The sequence below is a fragment of the Humulus lupulus genome, chromosome 8 (assembly GCF_963169125.1).
Source record: "Humulus lupulus chromosome 8, drHumLupu1.1, whole genome shotgun sequence".
NCBI classification, from domain to species: domain Eukaryota; kingdom Viridiplantae; phylum Streptophyta; class Magnoliopsida; order Rosales; family Cannabaceae; genus Humulus; species Humulus lupulus.
This window is the reverse complement of record NC_084800.1, coordinates 32,599,763-32,622,670: the sequence shown is the minus strand read 5'-3', so window position 1 is coordinate 32,622,670 and position 22,908 is coordinate 32,599,763.

The following is a 22,908-nucleotide window of genomic DNA, read 5'->3' as shown; positions in this document are numbered from 1 at the left end:
GAAAAAAATCCATCTGCATCGACACACCTTGACGAAACTCGATACAAATTATAGAAAATGCATAACTTTTCACTCAAGTGCTCATTTCTTATTAGAATGGTATTTTCATAATTTTGACCCGTTAAATGTGTATTTGTGAATATATGTGTTTTGTGATTTAGATCACATTATTATGTGGATATATTTGAGTTATTCGATACGAGACGACCCTATCGAGCAAATTAGCGGTTTGGTCACAATGGGGATTAATATCCAGCTTGGGGTGAGCCTAGGCGTATCTTGGGTAATTTAGTAAGTTACCGGAATTTATCGAGGATTGGAAATTATTTAGTAATCATTTGGGAATATTAGAATTAATTGAGAAATTATGAGGTGATTTTAGGATTAGTGAGAAATGGTGGCAAAATATCATTTTGCCCTTGAGGGCAATAAATGACTTAGGTTTGACCAAATGGTAGTTTGGTCTTTTCTAAGTTTTGGGGTGACTTAATTAAGTGGAAACTCACATAATTTGGTAGAAAGCACCAAAGGCAGCACCATTACTTTCTCTCCCTCGTTTTCCATTGAGCTATTGGAAGACTTGGGTGAAGTTTTGAATTTTGAGGAGAATGAGCTTGGAATTTGGAGGCTTGAAGCTGAGAATTGAGTTAGGAGCAGCTTAGGGGTCGAATTACATAGCTGAGGTAAAAATTCTCCTTTGATTTATGTGGATTTCTTGTGTTCTTGAGCTTTGAAGCTCAAGATTTGGGTTTCAAGTTTTAGTGAGAGTTTGGGTGAGTTTTTGGTGTGTTGCTTAAGTTGTATTATGTTGACTTTGGTACTCATTTCTGGCTTCGGTTGGCACTTGGGGTGAGTTTTGATGAGTTGAGCTCAGAGAAAACGCAGGTGGAAACCCAAAAATTATGGTTTTGCGAGGTAGCGCCCCTGCCCTGGGTTTGGGCGCCCCTGCCCTGGGTTTGGGCGCCCCTGCGCTAAGTAGGAGAGGGCTTTGGGGGGCACTCTTACTTGCTTGGGCACCCCTACCCTTGTTCTGGGCACCCCTGCGCTATGCAAGGGAGTTCCTGGGAATTCTCTGACTTGTTTGGGTGCCCCTGCCCTTGCTTTGGGTGCCCCTGCCCCGTGTCAATTTCAGCAAGCCTCATTTTTAGAGCTAAGGAATAACTTGGGGGCTTGAGGGACGATTCCACCACCCTTTTGGGTGGAATTGGAGGTCCCGAGGGCACGGGATTGATCCTGGAGTTTGTTTATGGAATTGAATCGTAATGAGGATATTATTTATGGTTGTGACTAGGTTACCGCTAGGGCTCGGGACATGATCGTGCTCGAGGGTCATTTTTATCTATCCAGTTCTTTGACCAAATGTAAGAAAACTACACTCAGTATGTGATTAAGGCTTGGCCCGGTTATTGAACATGGTTATGATCATGCTTGGACTGTTTTATTATACATGTTAACTGTGTTGTGCATGGACTGTTTTATTATACATGTTAACTGTGTTGTGCATACTTGTAATATATAATGTATGCTTATCTGTTTTACTTAATTGAAAGGCTTGACTTATGAGTCAAGGGCGAAAATAGTGCGCTAAGCGTAGGCCGATATGGTTAGCCTATCCAGGAGTGTGGTATACACTTGACCGACCCTATGGTCACTTGGAAAATAAAGCGCCAGGTACGCTTAGCAAGCCCTATGGCTGGTTATACAGAGAATAGGGCAACGAGCCCCGAGGTGACTCTACAGTCACTTATCTGGATTGAATGCATGCACGAGTAAGGTTATTACTGCTAAACATGCTAATTATGATTTTGTAATATATTATAAACTGTTTATGAGCATGTCTAAGTTTTATTGCTGAGCCTTGGCTCACGGGTGCTATGTGGTGCAAGTAAGGGAAATGGGAAGCTTCGATGGCGGCGTGTACATATGCAATCTGCTCGACCGCCATGGCCGGAGATTCAAAAAGGAACTAAGGTTAAACCTTAGTTTTTCCGCTTAGGCTGGCATGAGTTGTAACCACCCTTTTGAATTGTAAAGGATTTTTTAAAAGTTTATTTTGGGATCTCATGTACGAACTTAAACTTTTTAATGAAAGTAAATATTCCTTTGACCAAAAATTTTAACCTTAACTCATTAATCACTTCTAGTTACACATTTATGTCCAAATGACTTTATTAGCAAGTCCAACACTGTTTAAAATATACAGCGTAATGGTCTTAGCTATCCAGGGCATTACAATAATTTTCATGAAAAAAAAAATCTGCCTCGATACACCTTGATGTACCTCTATGGAACTCGATGCAATTCATAGAAAGTCCATAACTTTTCACTCAGGTGTCCGTTTTATGTCTTTTTTTTTTTTTTAATTTGGGTATTTTTTTTAGATCCACACGTTTGAGATGTGTACAAACACGTTTGGAAAGTTGAAAGCTTGAAAACACCCCAAAATTCAAAACAATACCCATATATTTTCAAAGTTGGGTATGTTTTTAACTTTTGAACTTTCCAAATGTGTGTGTACGCATCTCAGGCGTGTAGATCATAAAAATACACAAATTCAATAAAAAAAATAATCTTAAACAGACACCCGAGTGAAAAGTTATGTACTTTCAATGAATTGCATCGAGTTCTGTCGATGTGCATCAAGGTGTGTTGAGACAGATGGTTTTTTTCATGAAAATCATGATTTTTAAGGGCTCATCGAGCTAGGCATCGAGGTGTATCGAGGTATATCAAATTTTCTGCAAATTTTTACGTTTCAGATTTAAAAAATTGTGAAAAAATTACAAAAAAAATCATGTCCAAATCTATTCAAAATGCATAAATTAGTGTCTTGATTGAACTTTTAGTGAGTTTAAGTTTTATATCATCAAAAACTATCATGGGATGTTTTATTTTAGTCTCCATGAATACTTTAAGAGAGAATAAGAAAGAGAAGAAAAAAAACGGAGGAGGATACCAAAGTTATGGACTTTTTTTCAAATAAATTTGGTAGTGATGATGTTTTGGTGGTGGCTGTCATGACTCTCCAAATAATTAAATGGTGAACCAACAGAGAGAGTGAGAAGAGGGATGGAGGCTAAAAAAATGAAAGGGCATTTTTGGAAACCAAGCAAATAGTATCATTATTTTGCAATGTTGGTATAAGATGATACTTTTTGGATATATGAATCCACACTATGGATAAATACCCAAATTTCCCTTTAATATTGGGTTGCTGAAAAAAAAAAAAGTAAATAGGAAATTTTGACCTTTGTAGAGTTTTGACCCTTAATTTTTTTTTCGTGATAAAAATCTCCCTAAACTATAGAAACTATCATAAATGTGCCCATTAGATTGCATTTTGTTCATTTTTTTAACACAATTTGCCCATGTAGCACACTGATATTGTGCTAATGTAGGGGATTTGACAATTCAGACAGTCAAATACATACGTAGATAGTGATATAATGACAAATTTTGAGAATATATATACATATATTCTTAAAACTAATTTTTGTATGTTTAGCATCAATAAACTTAATTTCTACTAACTTTAGTTAGTTAAATAGACTTTTTTACTATAACTATGCATGTGATATATGATCACATAACAATCTGATTAAAAAAACAAAATGTAATTGAAGGGATATATTTGTAATGATTGCCATAGTTTGGAGGGCATTTTTGCTACAAAAAATAGTTCGGAGGGCAAAACTCTACAAGAGCTATAGTTCAAGGAAAAATTATATACTTTTTTTTAAAATGACATTTTTAAGAATTGACGCGGATTTTTTTAAGGAATGATAAATGTACATACAAACTACACACAAATATTATATATACTTATGTGGCAAATCACTTTAACCAATCATATTTGTGTGTTATATAAATATGATTGGCTGAAGTAATTTGTCAAATAAGTATATGCAGTGTTTATGTATAATTTGTGTGTGCATATTGTTAGGATTAATACCCTAAAAGCATGTAAAAATATTTTATTAGTTTTAAATAAAAATACAATTTTATTACATTTGAATGTTATAATTATTGTTTGAATTAATTATATAATAATATCAAAAAATTTCCGTAGTCATTCATGAGAATATGATCTTGTATTAGTACGAGAGAATTAAGATCACATATAATGAATAAAATAGTCAGTAACATATTAAAGTAATGAATCTTTAATGAATAGTTACTAGTACGGTTTGCTAAGCATACGAGATGCAAGTATTCTAGATTCGGATTACTGATGTGGATAGACATCTTTGTAAATGTGTTGTATATAATAGAGATTATATATGACAGGTCCAATGAGAATTAATTATCATTATAAAATTGTCGTTTGACATAAATATTTAATTATTGTTATAGTAGATGATCATTTGTAGATCAGTCTAAATCATGAGTATTCATGAACTCCTGTTTATGTTTATTGGATCTTTTGATTCACTCGTTAAGGTCTCTTAGAATAATGGCTAATGACTTTTGTTTTCGATATTTAATATCATGGATGACTGGGAACATAAATTACAATATTAGAATCCATACTTTCCTAACGGATTGAATATTGGTTCCCTTAAGGGTTGATTCTGGAACTGGATAGTTATTGAGCTCAAATCTATAATTAGATTATAGATTATTTATTCGCTAGTGAATTAATGGTACTAAATGATCAAGAGGTAATTAGAAGAGTAAAACGGTAATTTTGACCAGCTCTAATTAACGAACCAATAATGGAGGACAAAACTACATATATTGATTATATTAATGGACTACTAGAGAAAACTCTGTAAATATAATTATATAAATACTTAAAGTGCAATTCCATATTTATAATGGAGTAATCATGGAATTAATAAATAAAATTATTAGATTAAAGAGTTTAATTAATAATCTGGTTTATTGGAGCTTCGTATTATAGTTCCATGGTCCCTAAATCACCTCTGTCCTACAATGTCAAGGGTAAAAATGTCAAAAGAAAGATTTGTTAAGAAAAATTACTAAATTGCAAAGGAATTAATTTTACAGGGCAAGGAAATAATTATTTGATAATTATGGGTAATTGATTAATTATGAATTAATTAATTATTTAACTATATAGTTTTTATTTTGAAAAACTATAGGTTAAAATTAATATTAATATTGTTTGGATTAATATAAAAAGATAAAATAATAAATATCTTATTTATAATATGATATTTATTTATTTAATTTAAAACTTATATTTATGTTAGAATAAATATATTTGTCTAAAAAGTTGATTAAATAAACAAATGAGAAAATTATGGCAACCCTAATAGGGTTGAGCGACACACACTGTACAGTATAGTGTGTGGCGCCTAGCATCAGGGATTTTATCCCTAAGATTTGAATTTTGAATTTCAAATAAATTTGTTTAATCAATTATTTAATTATTCTTTTTAAATATGATTTAAATAGATAATTAAATAAAAATATATAATTAGTTTTTAATTTTAATTAAATTAAATATCTTTAAAAATCTTATATACGTGATATTCAGAATAGTGATGGATAATCAGACTCTCTCTCTAAAACGATAGTTTTCTCTAAACATTATCTCTTTCACAACTCTCTAGATCTCATGTGTTGAGTACATCTAGGGAGTCACATATATCAACCTTTTGAATCCTACTTGTCCACACACGTCCTTGTGTGTTTGAGGATTGGTGTGGAAGATCAGTGTAATGCCCTACTGCCTTAGAGTCGTTACTAAGCGAGTTTAAAATGTGCAATTAACTCGCTAATCGAGGTTTTAGGGCAAAAGTGTAATTAAACCATAATCAGAGTCATAAACTTGAAAATAAACCATTCATTAAAAATTACAAGGCGTTTAACGTTTGAGATCCCAAAAATATTATTTAGAAATATTTACAATTCAAAATAATAACCAGTGTAACGTCCCTAAGGTAGGGTACGTTCGTCACATACTCGTAATTCTAGAGTTTACGAGTATGTTAGGCACTTGACTAAAATGATTAAATAAAATGATACGAAGAAATACAGAAAAATTTAAAACATTTATATAAACTTATTAGTAGAAATTATTACACGTATGAATACTTTAAATTTAAGGCAGCCATATGAAAACTCTAAACCATTATTGCATTGCTACTGAGTCCGTGCTCCACAAGTTGCTCAACAGCTAAAGCCACACCTGGAAAAATGTTGGAAAATAACATAATGAGCTAACGCTCAGTAAGCAAATCTCATGCATACACATACACATGAATGTCGTGAGTTTGTAGTGCACATATACTAATATGCTGACTTATATACTTATGCATTTCATTTATTGCTCAAGCACTTTCAAACTTTACTTTTATGCTCTTTCTTTTAGTTTCACATTTTTATGGGCCCAATATCACTTGTGCACACTGTTTGATTCAGCCAATGCCTGCAGGGCTTGTTACACATATCATATAGAATCCCATGGGTTCTCCTCCGACTAGCCATCATCTCAGCTAGGCTCATCATAACACTCATTTCATCGTTGCCATAGCTGCCATACTTATTACACATATGGAGGAGAAAGACGGAAACATGGCAAACATATCTGAATGGTCAACTCTGACCTAGCCCACACTAGTGGGCAGCCACTGTAAGTCTTATAGACTTCCGTCTTCTTTACTGAACTTACTTGATTGCTTCATCAAAACAGTGGCACCCTTTTTAAACATCTTATTATCACTTTGCTTAAGCCTTGTGTCATTAAAATGTTTAACTTTACATAAGACTTTTCAAGGCATTTCATAACTTTTCTCATATTCATATGCATGGTCTTATATCACATAATAATGTATCACATAACTGTACATGCCATGCATACATGCTGATGCTGAAATGCCAATGTTCATGTTCATGATTCGTGTTGATGGTATTCAATCAAGGCATTGTATCACATCTCATATAACTCAAAACATCTTTAGTCATAATATATGAAGCTTTGGGTTGGTGGCGTTGTTATACCTTAACGTAGAGCTATGGCTCAGGTCTAAGGTTTCCAGCCTAAAAACTTAAACGCTTCATATATCATAACATATAACAAATCATGAACCTAGAGTAATCCACACATCCATCAACATAAGAACACATACTTGCACATAATTCATATCATTCTTGACCAAGTAAGACATCTTTCACATATCACAGAATTCATCAATTACATATCACACAACACCCTTATGGTGTTCATATAACCATTTTTCACATACTTATCATATGCATCATCATCATACCATACTTAACTCATCAGATGTACACAATCAATGCAGTCATGCATCTTACACTTAAGCACAAAAGGTGAGATTTACTTACCTTAGGTCCTTAGCTTATTTTAAAACGGCTCACCAAGAGTCAATCAATCAAATCCATACAAATCTTATTCAAGGCACATAATTTATTAAATTCTATCTAATCCGTAAATATACACTATTTATAGTGTATATTAATCATACCAGAAACTATATAAATGATAATAATAATTATAATCCAAACAACAATAATAATTATCGTCTATAATTAAACTTATTTCAATATTGATAACAAAATACTTCAATAGCAATACGTATATAAATGTATATATTCAAATAATCATTTTATAAAAGAAATTATATTTTTAGCATAAAGTTGTAATAATCAATATAATGATAATAATATAAATATAAATATTTATATTATTATTAATTAGTCATAATATCAATTCCAGTGATATAATAAATATACTTTCTCCAAAATTCACTGGTCTTACAAATATCAATAACTGTAAGAAAATAATATTTGATATTATTTTAATATTCAAATATTAATAAAAATATTAATATACAATAATAATGGTTAGATAATAGGTTTACTATAAATCATACTTTTCATATATATATATATATGAATCTGTATTCTTGATTTACTTAACAAAACAATAACAATAATAATTAAAATTAATTAATCATAATAATTTCCATATTAATATAAAATCAATTAAATATGTATTTTATACTTTATTTAATATCTAATATTTTCTAGAAAATTAGACAGCACAACGGCTATAAAGTGGACAAACCCAAAATCAAAACCTGTATCAGAAATATATATAATCCCAGACAGCCAGTATAATTACAGAAAAATATTTCATATATCAATAATATATAATTATATACTATAAATACACATAATAACAATTATTCTAATCAATCACAATTAAATCACAATATATAGGTAAAAGAAATTATACCAAAGTGATCGGGTTCCACAACAAGTCAAACGATGATTTTCTGAGACTCAAAACGTACTTCAAAACCTCGAACACTAAGTTTCGACCGTCGGTCTACGGTGGATCGCGGTGGCTCGTGGTGGGCCCACCACCCAACTATGGTAGATGTAGGAACAAGTTATTGGGTTTTGAAGCCCACAACACGAGGAGCACGATGGTGGTGACGGATCGGCAAACGGATGCCCGAGGTGGCCGAATCGCAACTTTGAAGTCGCGGGGTGGCCGAACTTAAATCGAGTGGTTGAGGCGTTTAATCGGCGAGTGAGCTCTAGATTCCCGTGTAGGTCGATAGTTCGGAGGCCTCTGAATCCAACGGTCCGGCGCGTGGCTAAAAGTGGTGGCCGGAAAGCACTCCTACGTCGTCGACAACAGTAACACGCAGAGAGAGAGAGAAAGAGAGAGAGAGAGAGAGAGAGAGAGAGAGAGAGTTTCTGAGGAGAGAGAGAGAGAGAGATAGAGGGGCTCGGGTAAAAAGAAAGGCTGAAGCCTTTTTTTTTTTAATTTATTTTTAAAAATTACACTTGGACCCAAAATACTAAAATTCTTTTCAAATAAGCCCTTTAGCAAAACTTTCTTAATTTTATAAAAATCCCCAATTAAAATTATATGACATTTGGGTCCAATACTTGACTACTCAAGTTTCTCTCTCTTTAATCTCATTAAAAACATAAAATCATATTTTAAACACTATTTTTCCATTACTATTTCTTAAATTTGTAAAGTTGTACATTTTATGTATTAAAACTCTGATTTATAATAAAAAAATGTATAATGAAAATGTTGGATATTACAACCAGAGTCGGCTAAACGACAAAATTTAAGTTTAGTACAATCATCTCCCAAAAGTACCCCTGGCCATGGCAGCCAGGCAGACCAGACATGTACGCGCCGCTCATCACGCTCACCATACTCAAGGTTGGTCGACTTTCCCCTTGCCTTTACTTGCACCATAGAGCACCCGTGAGCCGTAGCCCAGCAGGAAAACCCTCAGATAATATATGCATATCAAACACTTAACATATAAACAAGCCATCATCAGGCTATACACATACGACCATGCCGTCCTATGCACTTTACCAGGCCCTAGGTTCACGGTTTGCACCGTGAGGATATCCTAGGTATCCTTTGGGGTCTCGCCCTGGCAACTCGCACTCCGCGTGCTAAACGCTGCGCTCGGCCCCTTGCCGTTCTCGGCCTTCGTCGTTCCCGGCCTTCGCCATTCCCGGCCATCGCCGTTCATTCATTTATATGTACACATAATATAACTAAACAGATACTTAAACACATATAAATTCAATCAAAGGGCTACGCCCTGCAACACAATCATGTAGGGCTGAGCCCTGCAACTCAATCATAAAGGGTCGTGCCCTGCAACTCAAGCTTTATGGGAACAGTATTTTTTAGGGGTGAGCATCTAAACCGGCAAACCGCGGTGACCGACCGCACCGCACCATACTACACCGCAAACCGCGGTGTCAAAAGTGTAATGGTTCGGTATGGTTTGTATTTTAGCTAAACCGTGCGGTGCGGTGCGGTGCGCGGTTTGGCGATGTGAAATTTTGGTTTGCACCGCACCGCACCGCATACTTACAAATATATTAAAAAAAATAAACTTTACATATATATCATTTTTTATAGTTACCCAATATGGGAGACTTGTATATTTTTTTTGTGTTTCACTGAACTTAATTGATAACTTGTGATGTTGTTTAGAACTTATTAAGGATTTGTCATGAACTAAGGATTTAATATTTTTTAAAAAATTTAAATTTTGTTATGGCATATTTTTTAACACAAACCGTGGAAAACCGCCCAAACCACACCGCAAAAAATGGTTTGGTTTGGTCGGTTTGGTGCAACCAAATCACACCGCATGGTGTGTTCTAGTTACTAAACCGCTTGTGGCGTGGTGTATTAAAAAGTGTTCAAACCGCCCAAACCACACCGTGCTCACCCCTAGTATTTTTCTTACCTGTGTCCCAAGCTTTCCAAGCACCGATGTCCCAAGCATAGTCCCCTAATCCGAGCCTCGCCAAAACCCTAGTCACAACGCATTAACAATTTCCACCCATCAAGTTATAATCCATTGAATAGTTTTGGGTCATAATTCTAGTCTCCGGAACATTGAATTCTATCAATTCGGGTGATAAAATTCATCCCGAGCCTTAACTATTGAATTTCCGAGCCCAAAACCTCTTTAAAACCCAAAAATGCACTAAGCACCGCGGCCCTAGGAACTCATGCCGCGGCCCCCAGCTCAACCCGAGGCCCTGCCTCAAATCAGCCTACACGCGTCGCGGCCCTTCCTGAAGGGCGCCGCGGCGCACCTCCAACTCCAGACGCCCCTATGTTCAAAGGGGCCGCAGCTCACCAAGAACAGCACCGTGGCCCGACCCCTCAAGCCCAGAAAAACTCACCATTTTTACCTCAAAAGCCAATCCAATTAACCCCAAAATCAAGCCAACAATCCAAACTAATCATCACAGATGTTATACTATAGATTCAGCAACAAAACCCAACAAGAACTCAAGCCAAAAACCTTATCAAACTCAAAGTCAATTCTTCACTCAACACACATGCATTACTTTATAATTTTCAGCTTAAAAGCAGCATAATTCACTAAGATTAAAGCTTACCTTGAGCTGAGTTGGGTCTCTGAATTAGGTCCTCAAGCTTCAAGCTTCTAGCTCCCAAGATTCCCAGCCCAATTCCTTAGTTTTGAGTAGTTTCCACCAAAGTTTCCCTTGATAAGACTTAGAGGAAATAAAGATAGAGAATAGGCAGAAGGGAGGGTCGGTTTCTTCTTTTTTTCTAAGGCTTCTTTTGGTTTTGTTTTATTTAACTCAAGTTCCTAAGGTTACCTCAAGGCTCGGGGTACCAAAAACATCCCCGAGGGCAAAATGGTAAATTTCCCTAATATTCCCTCCTAAGCATTCTATCTTCAAATATATCTCCAAATATTTATTTCCATAACCCGATAACCCCATAAAATGTCTAATACCCGAAATGCCCGTCGACTCATCTCGAGTCATATTTTCGACCTCGTTGTGACTTTCTAGATAACCGCTCCCTAGGACTGTCTCAGATCGTGCAACACAGATATTTCACGAACATATCACAATTATTCACATTTATGCTCTCCACAAGCTAAAATTACAAACATGCCCCTAATAACCTAACGGGGCCCACATGCATATTTAATCCACCTAAACATGCATCACTAATCACATATTCACACAAATTCACATATTATGACAATAAATCACTTATTGCTCTCCAGGCACGCTAATCAAGATCCTAAGCCTTATTAGCAAATTTGGGTCATTACAATCAGGGTGTGAGATCTCGGAACACTGGATAGAAAGATCGTTGATTTATACAAAAAGACTCAAGAACACTTGATAGGCTACAAGAGGTAGTCCATGATCTATTTGTATGTGATTTAATATTTACATATGTATATGATACTGACTGGTATTAATATTTATTAAAATTGGTCCACATATTCCATAGTGTACATTTGATTTGATCATTTAATACCAACACATATATCATTACTCTTTTTTTAATATATAAGTTATCACTACCAAATTCTGCTTTAGAATTTTTTCAATTGTTGAAATTTGTCCTTAAGCTATTAAACCTATCAGAAATAGATCCTTTGTCCAAACTTTGGGATACATGATTTTGTATTAGTAATAGTTCAGGGTTACAACTCTACAATGTAATAATAATTTAAATGACACAATTATACAATGACAATGTTTTAGGGTATGAAAACGTTACTTGTCAATTCCTTAGCACTCCATGTCAGCTCTTTTGGACAAGAGGCATAATTTGGTAGTAGTAATGGTTCGAGGAGAATTTTTAATAATAAAAAAACAACAATTTAGTGATGGTAATAATTTGAAGGTAAAAATCATATTTATTATGTTTTTTTACACAAAATATGGTGAAAAAATATCTATCCTTATCATGTTTTCATCCCTTCCAAAAAATATTCATGTTATTATTATACTAGTTAATTTTTTTCAATTTCTTCCAAACCATATAAATTCATCATTTATGACAAAGTTTTTTGTGTTGTTTAATAGCATATCGGACAAATAACCCTCGTGCCCCCTCACTTTTGAAAGTAGTCATTTACCCATATCATTTGACTTTATGTCCATTTTCCCTATAATTTACAAATATGGTTGTAATTTATCCTATTTCTCTAGAAAAAAACTAAATTTACTACTTATTATGTAAACAACTTATTATGCAGATTTATCTACACACTTTTTATATAGAAGAGGTATACTAGATACTACTTATTATGTAAACAACTTATTATGTAGATTAATTTTTTTACGAGTAAGATTCTTTAAGTATTTGATATTTGATATTTTAGTCATACTTAAATTTTTAATATTTACACAATAAGATAAATAATTCTAAAAAATTTCACTAAAAAAATAAGAAAATAAATACTATTTTATTTCTATTCTTGACCACTTCGTCCCTAAGTTAGTCAACTTAAATTTATTCCTAATTTTATGACTTATTAATTAGTGTAAATATCAAAATGAATCCAAAGTCACAGAACAAGTTAAACATAAACTCAATACTAACTACTAAGTAGCAAAAATATGAAAGAAGTTCTAAAAAAACATGAAAGAATAAAAAATAATTAGTATAAAACTGTGACAGTCAGAGTCCCGTGATCGCAGAAGGAAAGACCATGTAAAAACTGTGCAATCCCACATCGACTGGGGAAGGTAAAGTGTGATGATTCTAAGGCTGTAGGTATGAGACTACACAGTTGAAGATGACTTAAATGGATTAATGAGTATTACTTATACCAACAAGATGCATCTTCTTTTCGGTAGTCCATCACTTGAAAACTCCAAAGTTAAGCGTGTTTGACCTGGAGTAATCTTATGATGGGTGACCTCCTGGGAAGTTTTCCAATCGTCATTTCAAGAAACAGCCATAGTGACGTGGGGCGTTACAAAATAATTTTAATGCAAGGAAAAGAAAAAAATGGTAGCTTTGTTATAAAAGGAATAAAACATATGGATAGGTTGATTTTTGGTTTTTTTTTATGTTTAATTAAATTATGTGTGTTTTTATGTGTGATTTTTTAGTTGATTTTGTACTTTTAGTGTATTTTTTATAAATATAATTTATTTTTATTTTTTATTCTTGTTGTGTAAATTGATTTTTTTTATATATATTTAGTTTCCTATAATTTTGGTTGATGTCTAGTTGATTTCAAATTGAGTAAATTTTTTATAATTTTTTTTTCAGGCCAGTTTAGTTGTTTTTGTGTTGTTTAGATTTATGTATAGATGTTTTCATGTTGTTTAAGTTTATATATATAGTTGTTCTGTTGTTGTGTTTATGTCTAATTATTGTTTAATTGTTTTCAGATATTTTTTTATTTTTTTATAAAAAAAATGTTAGTATGCTATGTGTTGACTTCTAGTTGTTGCCCAATTGTTGTTTTTTATTTATTTTTTAATGTGTTAGTATGTTGTGGGTTAATGCTTAGTTGTTTTCCAATTGTTTTTTTTTTTTTTTTTAGTTTATTTTGGATATATGTTTAGTAATTTTGAGATATATTTTTAGTTTATTTTTGACATATTTAAAAATGCAGGAAAAAATTGTTTGGAGGTTATTTTTGTTGTTGTTTTTTAGTTTATTTTGAGTTAATGCAATGAATTGATATCTAATTGCATTTTCAACACTGTATTGTTGTGAGGTTGTCGTCGTGTTGTATTTAAGTTGCTTTTTTGATATTGTATTGCAGTGTGTTGCTTTTTTTTTTTTTTAAATGTAAGAACGAGTTTTTTTATGTTGCTTTTTGGTTTTTTTGTAGCTGCAATGGATTGCACTTTGTTGTTGTGAGGGTTGTTGTCGTGTTGATATCCTGTTGTTTGTTTAACGTTAAGTTTTGTGGGTTGATATTTAGTGTAAATCGTATTTTTATAATTTTGAAACATTAAAAAAAAATGAGCTAGTAAAAATGTAAAAAAAATCATAAAACACCTTAAAAATATATAATGAATGGTTATAGGCTATATACATGTGAAGCTTTTCAAAGAAATTAGTAATAAAAGATAATTTGAATTCATACACGAGTCACATTTGTAAATCGAAGTTAATTATAACATAAAAGTTAACTGTAATTTTAACTTTTAGTAGCATGTAACTTCGATACAAATGGGAAATTTCACAAATAATACTTAATAATGCCTAATATTACTAAAAAATCCTAGCACTATTAATATTTTCAATTTGATGCTGAACATTCCTCTCATACCCAAAATACCCCTCCCATTATATAAAAAAAATCCTAAAACCTTCTCTTCCTCTCTCTCTCATTCTCACGAAATCATCCCTAAAATCTACAAATTTGTTTAATTTTCTTGTCAAAATCATTGTTAGTCATCTCCATTGTCTCTGTGAAGTCATCAATATCAAAGACAACATCTATTTTGAGAGTTTTTGGAGGAGAAAAACCATGGGTAATAAGATTGTACATTTTATGTGTTGGGTATTATTTGTTACACTTTTTTTGGCTATTTTGAACAAACTTGAGTCTATATTGGTGTATTTTTTGGGATTTTTAGAGAGATTCCGCGATCTGCATTTTTTTGGGTTTTCTGCAACTTTTTTGCTCGATAACGGTTCGATATGAGCTCGATGGTATGTAGAAGAAGGTCTTTTATGAGCTCGATTTGAGCTCGGTTATAACTCGATAGGTTTAGTTTTTGTTGCTCGATTGTGCTCGATGGAAACTCGATAAGGGTTTGATTGGACCCTACAATATTTGAGCTCAATTATAGCTCGATAGGTTTAGGTTTTCTTGATAGGTTTAGGTTTTCTCGATATGTGCTCGATAGGGTTCGATGGAGGTTTTGGTTAGGTTTTATGTTCAGTTTAAGAAATGGTAGCTCGATACTAACTTGATAAGAGCTCGATGCTAACTCGATAAAGCTCGATGATAGCTCGATAAAGCTCGATAATGTTCTTTTTTCATGAATGTCTGAAAAAATGACAGTTTTCCTGATAATTTTAATGTTTTTTTTTCCAACACAGGCTCTATTGTCTACGTCTTTGTATCCTACAATGGTGTTTGAGAATTACAAGGGAATAAGTAGATTTTCAAGGACCCTCAATGCATGGTGATACCGATGGAGGATACTGCAATTGTTGGGGTTTTATGCCCTAATTAAAACCAACCTAGTTTACGCCATTATAGAATCTGGGGGTGTCCCGCTCATGTCCTGAGGAAAAAGGAGGGAAAGCTAGAACCGCGAACTGAAGTTTGCATGTTTGTTGGCTATCCTAAAGATACTCGGGGTGGACTTTTCTATAGTCATTCAGAAAAGAAAGTGTTTACTTCTACAAATGCTACTTTTCTGGAAAATGACTATGTCCAAAACTTTAAACCTCGCAGCAAAGTAGTTTTAGAGGAAATGGTTAAAGAATTGACTCCAACCAATGTTCCATCGTCATCAACGCAAGTTGATGATGAAATTCCCACTCTTCATGTACAACCGACGCAAGTCGATTTAAATGAAGAAAGTACCACTGTTCCTGAGCAAACAGTCACGAAGCCTCGTCGTAGTGGGAGGGTTTCTAGGAACCCAGTTCGCTATGGTTTGGATGGTGAAACAAATATGGTTGTTGGTGACACTAGTGATGATGATCCGTTGTCTTTCAAACAGGCAATGGCAAGCCTTGAAAAGGAACTATGGCTCGAAGCCATGAAACAGGAAATGGAGTCTATGTACTCAAATTCCGTCTGGGATCTTGTGGAAGCACCAAGTGACTTTAGGGCTATTGGGTACAAGTGGATCTACAAGAAGAAATGAGGTGTTGATGGAAATATCGAGACTTACAAAGCTCGATTAGTGGCAAAGGGTTATACCCAAAGAGAAGGTGTGGACTATGAGGAAACTTTTAGTTCGGTAGCCATGCTCAAATCCATTCGCATCCTCCTATCCATAGCAGCCGCTCTCGACTATGAGATTTGGAAAATGGACGTCAAGACAGCTTTTCTTAATGGAAAGCTTGACGAGGTCATTTATATGGATCAGCCAGAAGGATTTAAAGTATCTGGACAAGAAGGAAAAGTTTGTAAGTTAAATAGGCCCATCTATGGACTTAAGCATGCTTCTCGTTCCTAGAATCTTAGGTTTGATGAAATAAAGAAAACCTATGGCTTTGAACAAAATATTGATGAGCCCTGTGTTTACCAACTGAAGGCAAATCAAATAGTGGTATTCCTGGTTCTTTATGTAGATGATATCTTACTCATTGGAAACAATGTTAAGAAATTATCAGATGTGAAGAATTGGCTAAGCACTCAATTCCAGATGAAGGATTTGGATGAAGCAAGTTATGTTCTAGGTATCCAGATCATCAGGGATAGAAAGAACAAATTTTTAGCTTTATCTCAAGCAGCTTACATTGATAAAGTGCTTGAACGTTTCTCAATGACAAATTCCAAGAAAGGGCGTCTACCGTTCCGCCATTGAATTCATCTTTCAAAGAAGCAGTCTCCCCAGACTCCTGAAGAGGAAGATGCAATGAGAAAAGTTCCTTACGCATCTACAGTTGGAAGTCTGATGTATGCCATGTTGTGTACTAGACCAGATATCTGCTATGCAGTGGGAGTAGTGAGCAGGTATCAGTCAAACCCAGGACCGGAACATTGGATAGCAATTAAGCATATCCCGAAGTATTTGAGACGAACTAGGGATTATATGTTAGTCTACAAGGGTGGTGTTCTGAACCCTGTAGGCTACACCGATTCAGATTTTTAGACTGATGTCGATGACAGAAAGTCTACTTCTGGAATGGTGTTTACTCTTGGGGGTGGAGCTGTGATTTGGAGAAGCGTAAAGCAGTCTGTAATCTCAGATTCCACCATGGAGGCTGAGTACATAGCTGCGTCAGAAGCAGCTAAGGAAATAGTCTGGCCAAAGAAGTTCTATTCGGATCTTGGTGTTATTCCAAAAATGGATAAACCGCTTGTGTTGTTTTGTGACAATACAGGAGCGATAGCCAACTCGAAAGAACCTCGAAGTCACAAGAGGAGTAAGCATACAGAAATGAAGTATCACATTATTCGAGAATATGTGGCCAGGGGAGATATGAAGGTTATGAAGATTGCAACTGAAGACAATCTTGCGGATCCGTTTACAAAGACACTACCAGAAGCTACATTTGATAAGCATATCAAGGAAATGAGATTAGTAGAATTAAGGCATTAGTTTCAATTAGTGCAAGTGGGAGTTTGTTGGGGTTTTATGCCCTAATTAAAACCCAAATTCTTTGTAATCTCATTTTCTTATCAATAAAAGAATAGAAATCATTTTTTGACTTGGTTAATCACTTTGCTCAAATGTTTTATTTTCATGATTATTTGTTTAATATAAACTTCTATTGAATCCCGAGCATATAGCTAATCTTATTTATAGTGACGTAATCATAGTAGAATATAAATATGATTATATGTTCAAAATAAGTTAGTCCTTTGATTAGTCAGTGCACTGGATTTACACTGACTTGCCAATCTACGATATGATCTACTTACACATTACAGTGTTATGTTCTTTCCAGAACATTAGCAAAGTAGATAAGATCGGATGTATTTGTTACATCGGACATGACCGATATTGACAGTTGATAAGATAAGTAAACATACCGTTATTATCTATTCTAGTCATATCATATAGTTGACCATAGGTCAATTCAATCTCAATTTTGAGTGGTTAATATTCTAACTGATTGTATTATTTGAGTTCTTTGACTTGTTCGTTACTAGCTTACCCTACGGACTAGCCCATACTTACATCTTGAGAACTCGGTAGTATAATTGAGCGGGAGTGTTAATCATAGATATGAACATCTATAGCTTCTGATGAAGAAGTGAAACGATGGTTTCCTTTTAGTTTGGTTCAAGGTGTTAAATGATAGAGATCTCATTTCAGTAATTAAATTAGTTTACTGAAATATCATTTACAAGGAACTAAGTGTTTTAAGGATAAAATACAATGAGGGGGAAAACGGTATTTTAGTCCTATCTCATTGTAGATCGTCTATAGAGGATTGAGTGACAATTATGGTTGTAACAATGGATAATTAATAGCGTATCTATATTTGTTATAGAGCGTTCTATGAAGTCAAGAGTGCAATTCCAAGTCTATAGTGGAGTCATGAGGAATTAATAAGTTAGTAAATTTATTTATTAGATTTATGATAACTTATTGAAGCTTGATTTCATAGGCCCATGGTCCCCATTGTACCTTGGATAAAATCATCTAGATAGTCTCAATTAATTGATTTAATCATCAATTGGAATTATCAAAGTTGACCAGGTCAATTTTGGATAGTTTCACAGAGTTGTGTAATTTTGAGAAGAAAAGAGAAATCATGGCAGATTTATTAATTAAGATAAATTGGTATCTAAATTAATAAATAAATTTAAATCAAGGTTCAAATTATAAATAATTAATTTGATAAAGGATTTAAATAATTATTTAATTAATTAAATCAATAGAAAATAATACATGCCTTGATTTTAAGTCCAATGGGATTATAATCAAATGGGAAATTTCACGGGCCTATAGCCCATGATAATTTCGACCTAGGGCTTCAAAATGACTATTATTTTATTTATTTTTTAATTAAATTAAATGGCCTAATTGAGTCTATAAAATGAGTGCTTAGAGAGAAGTCAAAATATAAGTTTGATAAGTCACAAGTCAGATTTTCTGATAGTTTTAGATTCTCTCTAAACACAAGTCCTTTTCTAAGCCTCTTTGTTATTTTCTCTTCTTCTCTCTATATCTATCTCATGTGTTGAGAATTGCCCACACTAGTCTAGGTGGTTCTAAGGATACATTGGAAGATTGTGAAGAAAATAGAAGATCGGTTCAATTTCTTGATAATACTCTGCGACAGAGAGGATACAAGAGTTAGAGAAACTGAAGGAAGGACTCTTTAATTCCGCTGCGTATACTGTAAGTATTCTATTCTTTGTTTCTCTTTGAATTCAATTTTAGAAACATGTTTTAGGCTATCTCGTATTAATTTTTTAATATTAGATATACATGAAAATAAATAAAGATCCTGTATAAGCTAATCCAACAGTAACGTACTTGCAACTTCTTGACATATTGCACAAGGAACTTAAAGTTGATAAACAGATGTATGAGTTGAAATTGGAGGTTCCTTACACATGCGGTGACCAACCGTTTACACCTGTTCACGTCGAAAGTGATCTTGGTGTCTGTGCATTCTTAGGAGTAACATCTAAAGAAAGGTTGGCCTTGTGTGTCACTCCTGTTAAAAAGATTGTCATTGCAGACCCATATTCCACTCCCGGACCTGAGGGAGCAGCCAATACTTTAGGATGTCCTATTGGTGACCTGAGGGACAACCAGTATGAGTACAACCCCTATATGAATGACGATCCAGTAGCTGAACACAATGAGGACTTAGGATACAATTCAGTGAATGATGATCCAGTAGCTGAACATTTTCAAGTAGAACAAGCACAAGAACAACCAATACGTCATATTGCACGGGCGAACCCACCAAGTCAAGGACGTCGAACACCTGGCACCAGCTCTAGTCGTCCTGGTGGAACAGAATATAACTATGCAGGGAACATTCCAATATGTTCAACAGAAGATCACAGAAAATGGAGTGCTCCCATGTTTACAAAAGAAGATATCATGACTTCTAGTTGTTTTGAATCACCCTCATCCGATGTAGCGTTGATGGAATTACATCTTGGGAAGACATTTGAGAACAAGATGGAATTGAAAACCAAAGCGGCTCTCTTTGCAATGAAGAATAATTTTGAGTTTATGGCTAAGAAGTCTGGTACTGATGTGTTATATATCGCCTGCAAGGATCCTGATTGTGGTTGGAGAATAAGAGGGAAAAAAGTAGCGCGATCGGAGATGTTTGAGATCACTGTTTATAATAGTGTACATACTTGCTCACTATAATTGCGACAAAAAGACCACCGTCAAGCAGCACCTTCTGTCATTGGGCACCTTATCAAGAACAAATATGCTACTGATGGCACTAGCTACCCACAAAACAGCATAAATGAGGATATGAAGAATAATTTTGGGATCGATATGAGTTGGATGAAGGCTTGGAGATGCAGAGAGAAGGCACTCGGTTATGTCAGAGGGACACCTGAAGAATCATACTCCAAGTTACCTTCTTACCTGTACATGCTGCAGCAAAAGAATCAAGGTACAATAACTGATTTTGTCACAGATGACGGTCGCTTTCTTTACTGTTTCTTCTCACTCGGAGTTTGTAGAAGGGGATTTACATCATGTCGTCCTGTTATATGTGTGGATGGCACTTTCTTGAAGTCAAGGTACGGTGGCCACATGTTGTGTGCTGTCGCATTGGATGCAAATAACCACATTTATCCAATTGCATTCGCGATTGTTGACAGTGAGAATCATGCTTCTTGGAAGTATTTCATGATGAAATTGAAGGAAGCCATTGGAGTTGTTGATAATCTGTCTTTTGTATCAGGCAGGCATGCTAGCATTATTCATGCTCTTGAATTGGTCTTCCCTGATGCCTACCATGGCGTATGCTACCATCACATAAGTATGAATGTAATCGCTAAGTTCAAGACCGATCACTGTCACAAGGAGATGTGGAATGCGGCCTATGCATTTTGGAAGTCAAAATTTCACAGGTTCTTCAACAATATAAAGCAAATGGATCCTGCCATAGCTCAATATCTCAAGGTGGCTTCGATAAGTGGACTCGTGCTTACTTTCCCGGGAATTGATACAATGTAATGACAAGCAACTATGTTGAAAGTTTCAACAACAAAACCAGAGACGCAAGAACCTTCCCAGTCACTACTTTTGTGGAATTCATTTGTTTCACAATTCAATCATGGTTTGCTGCGCGTTGTGAGAAGGTAGAGAAGTGCACATCCAAATTATCAACAATATATGAGAAAGATGTCTCAGGCATTGCGGATGATGCAAGGTACTTGAAAGTCCATCCTCTTGGACAGTTTGAATTTCATGTGGTAGACCCAGAAGGTGATGGTGAGGTGAGTTTGATGACCAAATCATGCTCTTGTGGCCAGTTTCAAATAATGGGTTACCCTTGTGTTCATGGTGTTGCTGCGACCATCTTGCGCAGTGTCAACATTTACTCACTGTGTTCACCATATTACACTACTGAGATGTGGATGGAGCCTTACAAAGAAACAATTTACCCAAATGGCAACGAGGATGATTGGGAAGTTCCCGAGAACATAGAGAAAATGCAAGTTGGGGTTCCCGTTGAAAAACAACCAGTTGGTTGACCGAAGAAGAATAAGGTGGGAAGAAGGAAGACAAATCGCTACCCATCGAGTGGCGAAATCATTCGCAAAGAGAGCAAGTGTAGCATGTGTGGTGGTCTTGGCCACAACAGGGCTACATACAAAGCTAGGCTATAAACTCTTTTTTCCCATTTGGACTTGTTGTATTAATAACCTAGCTTGTTTTCCCTCATTTTTTATTTGATTTTTCTTAAAAGTTATGTTAAGCTTGATGTAAACTCGTTATGAACTCGATAATATGTAGCTCGATAATGGTTCGATATGAAAATGATATTGCTCAATTGAAGCTCGATATAACTCAATAGTAATTCGATAATGGTTCGATATGAAAATGATATTGCTCAATAAAAATTCGATAACAGTTCGATATAGCTTGATATTAGCTCGATAACAGCCCATGAAAGTTATAAAAAAAATGTGAACAAGAAACTGTACATGTAAAGACCCTGTATATATACAATCATCAAGGTAACAAATTTTGATACCACAAGTCTGTGGTCCACTTGTTCCTGAACACCTCCATATTTTCATCGCAGATAGTTTCCAATGGAAAACTGACCATTAGATGCTCAATATGCTTGACAGCATACACACCATAATCCCCACTGTAAAAAAAAAGTAAACATTAAGTGTACATTACTATAATTTTAGTTAGAAACAAATTTAGTATGAAGATGATATTTGTTACCTTCTCTTTGACTAAGTGAGCTAGTGTTTCTGTTTGCGACGCCATGTGAACTGATGCGACCTTTTTCCTGTTGATGGAATCTTCAACATCAAGCTATCAGTAAACAGTTTACTCTGCATTAACAGAGAAGGAAGCAAAAATCACCATGGACTCATAATTTCTTCAAGCTTTGCGCCACTAATCACCGAGTTGTCCGAATCATAAACAGTCAGGGTCCAACTAGAAATGGAAGCCTCAATGGCAAACCAATGTTGTTGTCCATAGTTCTGGCACCAATATACATCCTTAGCTCCTCCCCAAGATGCTAGAAACTGCTGCTCGATGCCGGTCAACATGGACATAATGTCAGAATCCCAAGTATACTTTGTTTTGTCGGTTGTTTCCCTGTACTGATCATATCGAGCAGGTATCACTTGTGAGAAATAATTGTTCATCACAACTGCATTCTATCGATATATATTGAGAAAATACTTGCGATGCATACGAATCATGTCTTCTGCCGCACCAATATGTTACAAAGAGAGTACGATAAAAAAAGTTAGCAAAGACCATCATAAATTGCTGCTGTTG